Source organism: Sarcophilus harrisii, chromosome 4 (genome assembly GCF_902635505.1).
Source record: "Sarcophilus harrisii chromosome 4, mSarHar1.11, whole genome shotgun sequence".
Classification (NCBI taxonomy): domain Eukaryota; kingdom Metazoa; phylum Chordata; class Mammalia; order Dasyuromorphia; family Dasyuridae; genus Sarcophilus; species Sarcophilus harrisii.
The window spans coordinates 120,790,645-120,802,225 of record NC_045429.1 but is presented as its reverse complement, the minus strand read 5'-3'; positions in this window follow the sequence as shown (position 1 = coordinate 120,802,225).

Here is an 11,581-nt window from a genome sequence, read left to right as displayed (position 1 = left end):
AAGCACAGCTAGAAAAACAATATATTCATAATAATTACCACAGTGTTAATGAAAAGAATACAGTAAAAAATTAAAAATAAAAGTTGTGACCTTATAAAGAATAAACTTGGTCTCATATAGAAGATATGAGGGGGAAAAAACTTATTCTACTGCTTTGTAGAGGCTATGGTCTATGGATTTGGTATACTACATGTTACACAAAATTTTGATATGCTGATTAGTATTGCTGAATTTTTTCTTCTCTTTATCCTCTTTCTTCTTTTGAAAAAATTTTTTGTCAGGATCTCTGAGAGATAGCAATACAGGGAAAATGTAGAAGTAAAATCAAAATACATAAATAAAAATCTATTTAAAAAGAAAAATCAATTCTCATCTTGAAGTTTTCAAAAATTTTACTTTTAAAATTGCATTTATTTTTTTCTTTATTTTCTTTTTAATTCATGGAATAAAACAAGCATTTCAATAGCATAGTATGATAAAAAAGATTATTGAACTTAAAACTGAAAATCTATTATATGCAACTTGTTATTCTTTTTAAATATATAAGAATTATCATGTAAATATCTTTTTTCTTCCCTCTTCACCCTTGTCCTAGAGATATACATATCTATATGTAAAATTATTCTGTTTAAATATTCTATTTAAATTCTATATTTTCTCATCTCCATCCACTTGAGGATATCAGTGAGGTCTCAATAATAAAAGGTTCACAATCTATCTCAGGTTAAGTGAGATATTGTTCTTCTTTTTCTCCTAGCATAATAACCAGCACTCACATATTAAGATACATAAAATACTTAATTTTTTATTATAACTTTTTATATACAAAACATACGCATGGGTAATTTTTCAACACTGACCCTGCAAAAACTTCTCTTTCAACTTTTCCCCTCTTTCCCTCCACCCCCTCCCCTAGATGACAGGTAGTCTCATACATGTTAAATATATTAAAGTATATGTTAAATCCAATATTTGTATACATATTTACACAGTTCTCTTGTTGTACAAGAAAGATTGGATTTAGGAAGAAAGCAAAAATAACCTGAGAAGAAAAAACAAAAATGCAGGCAAACAACAAGAGAAAGAGTGGAAATGTTAGGTTGTGGTCCATATTCATTTCCCAGTGTTTTTTCTCTGGGTGTACCTGGTTCTTTTCATTACAGTTCAGTTGGAACTGATTTGGATCCTCTCATTGTTGAAGAGAGCCACATGCATCAGAATTGATCATCATGCAGTATTGTTGTTGAAGTGTATAATGATCTCCTCGTTCTACTCATTTCACTCAGCATCAGTTCATGTATGTCTCTCCAAGCCTCTCTGTATTCATCCTGCTGGTCATTTCTTATAGAAAAATAATCTTCCATAACATTCATATACCAGAATTTATTCAGCCATTCTCTAATTGGTAGACGTCCATTCAATTTCCAGTTTCTAAGCCACTACAAAAAGGGCTGCCACAAACATTTTTCCACATCCAAGTCCCTTTCTCTTCTTTAATATCTCTTTGGGATATGAGCCCAGAAGTAACACTGCTGGATCAAAGAGTATGCACAGATTGATAATTTTATACATATAGTTCCAAATTGCTCTCCAGAATGGTTGGATCTGTTCACAACTCCACCAACAATGCATCAGTGTCCCTCCCAGTTTTCCCACATCCCCTCCAACATTCTTCATTATCTTTTCCTGCCATCTTAGCCAATCTGACTGGTGTGTAGTGGTATCTCAAGAGTTATCTTAATTTGCATTTCTCTGAACAACAATGATTTGGAACACCTTTTCATACGAGTAGAAATAGTTTCAATTTCTTCATCTGAAAATTGTCTGTTCATATCCTTTGACCATTTATCAATTGGAGAATGACTTGATTTCTTATAAATTAGAGACATTATATATTTTGGAGATGAGGCCTTGATCAGAACCTTTAGCTGTAAAAATGTTTTCCCAGTTTATTGCTTCCCTTCTAATCCTGTCCACATTAGTTTTATTTGTACAAAAGCTTTTTAACTTAATATAATTGAAATTTGCTATTTTGTGATCAATAATGACTTCTAGTTCTTCTTTGGTCACAAATTCCTTCCTCCCCCACAGGTCTGAGAGATAAACTATCCTGTGTTCTTCTAATTTATTTATAATCTCATTCTTTACTGATTTGGCTCATCTCATTGTTGAAGAGGGCCATGTCCATCAGAATTGATCATCATATAATATTGTTGTTGAAGTATATAATGATCTCCTGGTCCTGTTCATTTCACTCAGCATCAGTTCTCCCTTTTCATTCTTAAGACTAACAATTTGATTTTCCTCTTTCCTTTTTCTAATCAAATTTACCAAGGGTTTATCTATTTTGTTGTTTTTTTCATAAAACCAACTCTTAGTTTTATTTATCAATTCAATAGTTGTTTTTACTTTCAATTTTACTTTCAATTTACTTTCAATTTCAATTACTTTCAAGTTCAATTACTTTCAATGCTCTCTCATTTTATTTTTAGAATGTCAAGTTTGGTGTTTGATTGGGGGTTTTTAATTTGCTCTTTTTCTAGCTTTTTTAGTTGTAAACCTAATTCATTGATTTTTTTCTTTCTCTATTTTATGCAAGTAAACCTCTAGAGATATAAAATTTCCCCTTAAATACTTTATTTTTGTAATATTATTTGATTTAATCTTCACTTATTCCTCGGAGAAGTAGCTGCTATTATTATTTCCATTTTCCAGATGTGTAAGCTAGGACTAGCAGAGACTAAATGACATACCTTTAGTCACAAAACCCAAGGTGTTTGAGACTGGATATAAGCTTAGGTCTTTATGATTTCAGATGCTATAACACTATGCATTGTACCATTTAGTTTTAAAGCATCCCATGCTTTTTTTAAAAAATCTTTTATTTTTAATAGTATTTTATTTCTTCAAATACATGCAGAGATAGTTTTTGCAAAAACTCGTGTTTCAATTTTTTCTTCCCCTTATTTTTTTTCCTCACAAGATAAAAAGCCATCCAATATACATTAAATACATGTAATTTTTCTAAATGCATTTCTATCTTTGTCAAGCATTCTAAGCTTTAAAAAGTCCACCTTATGTAACTTAATCTTCCCAGCAACTTCTTGAGGTTAGTATCATCAAAAATATTTATCCAACATCTATAGTTTCTACAATATGTGTCAGGCTTTATTGAATTCTTGAGGTCATATATTTCTTTTCTTTAATTGGCTTTCTCTTAGATACTTAGGAGTTATTCTATGCCCAGTGGCATTAAAGAATGGCTAAAACATTCAGATAAAGTCTAACTGATTCTCTTCCCTGTAATAAGCCAATCAACTACATACATTTTAAAAAGTAAGACTGACACCCTCATGAAAATGTAAAGAATGTGAGTCAAAATAAATAGGTACTTTCTCATTCGCTTTTTTGTTTTGTTTTGTTTTGTTTTGTCTCTATCTAGACTAATTCCTGCAAACATTCATTCTCTTTTGTGGCATTTCTATAAAGTAATGGTTCTCAATTTTTTGGGGTTTCAGGAATCCTTTACACTTCTAAGAATAACTGAGGACCCCAATAAACTTTGTTTATGAGTGTTAATTTCCTGATATTTGTGATTTTAAAAGTAAAACCATTTTTTAAAAAAAATTCACTTATAATAAAACTTTACTTGTTAACATGAGTATAATTTCATGAAAATAACTAATTTTATAATATGCTGAAGAATGGCATTGTTTTACATATTTTTGCAAATCTCATTAATGTCTGGCTCAATAAAAGACAGCTGGATTTTCATATCTGCTTCTGTATTCAATCTTTGAGATAATGTTGTTTTGGTTGAAATAAAGAAAATCCAAATTTAAATAGACATGCAATAGAAAAATAGGGGTTGATAATCTTTTTATATAATTGTGGATATGCTTCTCTGAAACTAGATCACACTTAGTTTTTAAGGATTTGTTGCAATATGGAATTTTAAACTCTTATCATTTGTTACATTCATCTATCATCTGTTACATTCAAATTCATTATTCTTTCCTGAATTTTGAATGGATCTTTTATCTGTACATTATTTTGAAACATTATACATTAATATTTGGGAAAATATTTGTTCATTAAAATATGTAGATCTTCCATAGCTTGACTTATTTCTTCATATGATATCAAAACAAATGAGTTAAAATCAGCAGCCAACCACTTAGATCAGGAGTAGTATCAAGAGCTATCAAACTCATGGTGATATATATGTTTTACAAAATTTTAATTTTCATTTGAATTTTATCATTGGTAACAAATACTGAGGAGGCAGTTAGATGATAGAAAAATGGGTGTGAAGTCGGGAAGATCTGAATTTACACACTTAAATCACTTAATCCCTGTTTGACTCACTTCCTCATCTATAAAATGGCAATATACTAGACAAGGAAATGGCAAGTCATTCCAGTATTTTTAACAAGAAAACACAGTGGATATAGTTCATGCTGTCATGCAGAATCAGACAGTATTTTAACCAATGAAAACAACAAAACTAATACTTTAAGTTGTTTTTCTTTGAAATAACAGGTTCATTTCATTCTTAATATCTCTAATAATTGTCCACTCCTTTCTTCTTGGTATCCCACCACAAATTATATTTCAGGCTCTCAGAATTAGGACTGTTAATATTCTACTATTTTCTTTGACTCGAATCTCTTATTCTCCAATCCATAATGAGTTCTACCAATTCTCAAAATTGTGCTATAGCCTCGTAGGAATGCTTGAGACCCTTTCAGAGCATCCATGATATCAAAACTACTTTAATAATAATATTGTTATTATTTGAATTTCAAGTCAAATTGTCTTGTATGTAATAGAATTCTCCAGGGGCTACATGACTTGTGAATTAAAGACTTAGCTGCAAACATGAAGAGCCAATTAATCTCTCATTTGCATCATGTTACTTTTTGCTTTACAAATGGATAAATTCACAGACATGCCTGGCATATCTGGTATCAGCACCAATGAATCATTAAAGATCTTCTTTTATTTAAATGTTTGGTAGCAAACAATATGACTTTGAAATATTCAAAATATTGAGTAGCCTTTTTTTTTTTTTTTTTTAATCTTATGGTTTATCTTGGAACAATAGACAAAGATTTGGGTAATCAGCAGACATTTTCTTGATAATGAATGAAATGGAACAAATATTAGAGATTTTTAGGAGAGAAACTGACTTTGCAATTCAAAGGGAACTTCAAAATTTTAAGATAAGATGACTGAGTAATAATAGATATAGATAAGTTAGGAGAAATGACAGGTTTTAAAGGAAAGATGCATTACTTTTGAGATATATTATATTTGAGATTTTGTCAATATGTTGAAATGTTGGAAAGACAATGGGAAATGCAGGAATGGAGCATGAAAAAGCTCTCTGAGCCAGATAGATTTATGAGTCATCTGAATAGAGGTAATAACTAAACCTTTCAGAGTTGATAAGATCACTATGGAATAGAATATGAAAAAAGAAGAGAAGATTACAGTAGAGACTTTTATTTATGGGATGAAAGAAGGAAGATGAACCAGGGAAGAAAACTGAGAAATAGAAGAAAGGTGGGACAAAAAAATGACAATGTTATGTAAGTTATTAATTCTCTTCATGAATGCTATGTTCTGTTATTATCTCAAAACTATTCTTGATATTCAAATTTCTACTTTCTAAGCATTTCTAAGCATTTACACAAGTTATCCGTCAACACTGAAAATATTTTCCCTTATTATCCCTGCCTTTTAGAATTCCTATGTTCTTTCTTAGGCAAGCTCCTAATCTCTCCAGTAGTCAGTGTTTTCTTTCATCTCAACTTCCATTATAATAAATTTATTTGTTTATATGATATATGCTATATCCCACTAATAAAATGGAGACTCATTATGCAATTTGGTTTGTATTTCTACCTTGAATATAGTATATTATGGCAGGATTAAATTCATTAAATCAAAGTGATTAAAAAGAAGAGTAAAAAAAGAGAGGAATCAATAGGACCAAATGCAAAAAAAAAAAAAAAAAAGTAAAAAAAAAAAAAAAATAGAGAAGCTGGGTTCAAATCTTAACTCTGTCATCCATATGAAAGGGCTGGACTTAAGCTCTTCAAACTCTAAATCTATGACCATATGTGTAAAATACTGGTTTGGACACTAATTACCAATTGTTCAAAATGCACTTCAAAAGGAATTCCTCCTTGTAAATTCAGTAGTACTGCTAGACACATATAACAATCATGGACTCTATACATACATCCCTTAGCTTTACTTCATCAGACTTTAATCATATCAGCCATAGGTAGATTGGCCTCCTATGTCCAAGGACAAATGTTGGACTTCCACACATAAATCCATGTAGAGAAACCTAGTAATTAAAGCAATCCAATCTCTTGTTTCTCTTTTACTTTACCCTCAACTACAACTAGAAAAAGGAAGTCTATCCTAGATTTCTAGATTTGGAGCTGGAAAGTATTTTAGAGTTCATCCATCTCTCCAACTCTTTCATTTTACAGATGAGGAAAATGAAACAGAGGACTTATGACTTGTCCAGGATCACACAACTAATTAGGTCTAGGGCAGTTTTGAATACCTGTCTTCTTGATTCCAAATCCATTATCCTATCCATAGATAAACTCATGTTTAAAGAACAAAGTGAAAATAATATTTTAAAAACTCCTTTATATGTTATGCTAATCCTCATTGTTCTATAAGCAAATAACTGAATTATTCTAATTTGATATTTTTATAGTTTTATCTTGAAGATGGATTGCATCTTAGCTAAATTGTTAAATTACCATGAGCTTTCTCCATATCCAGCACAATATTTGCACACAGAAGGTACTGAATAAATAGCAGAATTAAACTTTTTCAATTTGGTGCAAACACAAGGTTCTGTTTGTAGAAAAATAGATTACAAAGTTCAAAATCTTTTGCACATCAGAAAACGATTACAAATCAACATTTACATGAGTTACAAAAAGTATAAAGGAATCAGAAACATATGGGTCACAATTTCTTTTAAACTACATTCCTGTTTAAAGATAAAGATGGGGTGGGAGTGGTGTTCTTGGATTCACTTTGTCCAAAGTGTTTCAAAATTGATGGAGGCATTTAGACAATAAACATGTTTCCCTATTTAATCAGCTCCATTTATAAATTCTACATTATGATATTGTTTTGATGCCTTGTTGAGGCATAGAGAGAGCCTTGGGTTCTTGAAGGTCAAATCAGTGAAGCCCAGTCTTTTTAGGTGTTACATAACTGGTAATCTGACAAAGCCTAATGAACTCATGAGCAGAAAAAGCTTTTAAATATCCAAAGTAAAATATATAGGATTTAAAAAGAAACCAGCTATATTGAAATGGACATGCATCGAAGTTCATGGATCTCATCAAATCTATAAGCAAGATAATACATGGAATATAAAGTAAGAATCATTGTTCTGGTTGGGATTTCCCTTCTTTTCTTAATGTCAGTAGATCAGTCAATAAGCACGTATTAAGTGCATACTAGGTGTCAAGTATTGTACTAAGGACTGAGTAAAAATAGCATTTGTATATATATATATATATATATATATATATATATATATACATATATACATATACACACAAAATATTATACATATACATGTGTGTATTCATATATATGTATGGTGCATTTATATTATATTATATCCATGTGTCTATAATATACAACTATGTGTGGGTGTATATATATATATATGAGTGTGTGTTTATCTGCATATATCATATATATTATCTATTCAGAGAGGATTACTTTTTTCCGTAAAATTATATATAGTTATATATTCATCTGTATGGATCTTTATATACAAAAAATGGAAGTTTAATCACTATATGGTTGTACTTTTGTGGGAATATATATGTATCCCCATATGGATATTTTTATAGGCAATATATACTATATATGCACATAGAAGTGTGTGTGTGTGTGTGTGTGTGTGTGTTGATAATAGGTCCATGGTTTCCTCAAAACAAATATTCTCTCAGGAGGTTTAACCCTCTGGATGTTAGTGATTATTCTCTCTCTAAGAAAGGTCACTCTCCAGGTCACAGGATTCATTCCTAGACCAGGAGGTGTTTGACCTGGGGGGAACACCAGAAGATCTAACACAGGTGATTAGTGATTAGTCTTCCTCTTGAGCTCCCCTGGTTACTAGAGCAGCTGCTTCAGCCTCCTGCCGGGCAAGAATCCCCTGAAGCAGATAATAACAGTTTAGTAGTCCACTGTAATTGGTTTCCCTAAATAAAAGGAGTTATCTCTGAATATAATTCAAAACCTCACCTCAAATTTCAAAATCATAGGATCACCACCAACCGTTTAGACAGCATGCCATTTATTTATGGATAAACAATTTAGTTATGTTACTTTTTTTTTGTGCTAATACGCCATTAGATGCATCATGACTCATTAGATGAGCTTTATGACTCATTTTCTATTAAATCTATCTAGACTTTCTGTGTGTGTGTGTGTGTGTGTGTGTGTGTGTGTGTACAAGGCAGGATTCCATAAGCATAGTAATTTCCTTATATCATTTGGTCATTTCTGCCCATTTGGAATATTGCTTCCTCCTAGGCTTTTTTTTTTTTTTTTTGCTTCCTTCTCCCAAAGGGCTGTGTCTCTAAGCCTCCTCCTCATATTTATTTTCAGGCTGAGTGTATCATCTAGTTCTGTGTTATTAAGGATATCTTAATTTGGAGGTGGTTAAGTGGAACAATGGATAAATCCCTGGGCTTGGAGTCAGATCTGAATTCAAATTTGACTTAATGCATTTACTAACTGTGTAACCTCAGGAAAGTCACTTAGCCTATATCTGTACCAATTTTCTCAACTGAAAAAATGGGGACTGATAATAGTGACTACCAAATGAAGATCAAATGAAATATCTGTAAAGCATTTAGCATAGTGCCCAACAATAGTAGATACTTAACAAATGCTTGTTCTCTTGCCCTTAAACCCTCTTCCCTTTAATACCCTCTTCTACCCTTTTCCCCAGGTTCATCTCTTCCCCAGGTTCAATATGCCTATTCTTTCAAATGACACTTACATTGCTTGAGCCATGGCCTTTCACTATCATCTTTGTCCTGCTCTGAATTGATTGATTGGTAAATCATCCAAATCATACTAGCATTTATTCAACATCTACTATATGATAAACATTTTGAAAAGTCTCCATTCGTATATACAGGAACTGTACATATATGAGTATGACCCATATAGATAGAGAGATGAAATATGAATTTAAGGAAAATCATCTGAAGTTAAATGATCAGTCAGCTTATTGATCATTTCTTTCTATAAGGCAATCCTTCTAAAATCCCAGTGTGAACCTACTGTATAACATGGAACTCCCTATCTGAGAAATATGATTGTTTTATTACCTTATCATAATGAAAGGCACTACCTTTTTGTTGGAGTTTTTCTTCCATTTCATTCCATTCCACATTTATTAAATACCTATTGAATATTTTTTAGGTAATAAGGAAATTTGCTTTATTACTAAAAAAAATACTAAAAATAAAATAGTTACTGTACTATATTTGAATCTAATCAGAAAAAAGAGTGCAGTGGGCCTGAAACCACCATATTCTTCAAAATTATGTCTATTAATGAGGCCCAAGATTGCCTTAGATCTTTTAGCTGATATATCACATGACTGAATCAAATGGAGCTTTAAGTTTACTAAAATTTCCAGGTTTCTTCAAGAAAATATCTATACAGTTATACTTCTCCCATTTTGTAATTGTGAAGTAAAATGTTATCCCAAATGTACAATTTTCCATTTACTCCATAAATTTCATCTTACTTCATGGTCAATAAAGATGAATGGTGATGGTCGTGATAAAAAAATGTCTAAGGCCACAGATTTTCTTTCAATATTGAATCTGAGGTTTCCAAAACAAATCATACACAAAAAATTAAGAATAAGGGCCACATAAATAAAGGCCAATGATTCTGTGGTTAAAATTTAATTAAGGAGAATAAACAAAGCTACATTCATAAAGGAATGATTTGCTTCCTTTGGAGCCAAGAGTGCAAAGTAGTATAAAAATGTTCTCAGTGGATTCAACCAGGAGGGTAGTAGTGTAAGGTTTAAGTAGTTTAAGAATAAAGGAATACTTTCTATATTTCCTATTCATGAAGATTGTCCTTTAACTTGAAACTACTCACTACATTAAAGGTCCTTCTTAGAGAAGGGTAGTCTATAGGTGTTGTACATTGCATATATTCTTGAATTTTTTCAATATCTTGCTTGGTTGTGCTGATTCATTCTTCTTTTTTATTCCCTTTTTTTGGTCTTTAAAAATTACTATTTGTTATATGGGGTGACAATTTGGAGAGGAGGGAAAGTGATATTGGGGGAAATTACATGTAAAAAAGCCAGACATTAATACAATTTTATGTTTAAAATGTGATTTTGGGATTCTATTTCTGCTTCATGGGCAATATTATATCTATACTCCAGTGAAATGTAAGCTCCTTGAGAACACGGATAGATTTTTTTTCCATGACAAAGCAAATATTCTTGCTACCTATTACACAGTAAGTATTTTATTAATAAAATCACTTGGTTGAGGCACAGATTCTGACAAGAAGCTGGTAACTCTAGTTGTGCTAAGATGAAAAAGCTTTTGGATATCTTGAATAGGGAACATGTGTAACTATTTTCTCTATCCCACACAGATATGCCAAGAATGTAAAGGATCATTGTAGAATTTTGGAAAGTTTGGCTTTAGAGGAACAAGTTAGACAGTATGATTGACAATAGATTTTAGAATGGCTGAAATGACTGCACCCTTGCAATAAAAAAGGGAATACAGATCTTTTGAATGAATTTCTATTACAAAGATGAGATTGGAAGTAGACAACAACAAGAAACAGCAAAAATAACTGGATAAATTAACTAGTCTCAGAATAATATAGAGCAGTACCAGGATAGGCTGTTCACTCAGAGGACTGCAACCTGATAATTCCATTCCACAGAGTAAATCATTGAATACTTAAAGGTTGTCTTTGGTGGGGGCAGTGCTGTTACTCATCAAAAACTGGGCAATGCCCCCTTTCTGTGCTAAATTGAGATGTGCAATTCTAATGTGATAGAGGAAAAGAATACATGGAATAGTGTGATTATGGGGTTACTGTGTTCTAGGAGGATAATATATTCCTTTTCTTTTGTATAAATTCTCAGTTGTTCTCTGAGGCACAGCTTAAATCAGATAGAGTGCTGAGTCAAGCACAGTCAAGAAAGAAGACTGTTCTTAAGTTCAAATATAGCCTTATGCATGTATGACTGACTAGCTGTATGATCCAGGGCAAGTCACATAACCATGTTTGCCTCAATTTCCTTGTCTGTAAAATGAACTGGAAAAGGAAGTGGCCCACTACATCAGTATCTTTGCCAAAAAGACTCCAGATGGGGATCACAAAGAATTGAGCATACCTTAAACCAACTGCACAACAGTGAAAATCTGGCTTCTACTATAACCATTTTACTGAAAGTCACCAATAAATTTTAATTTCTGCATCATGTTGTATCATAATTGTCCTTTCCTAGATTTTT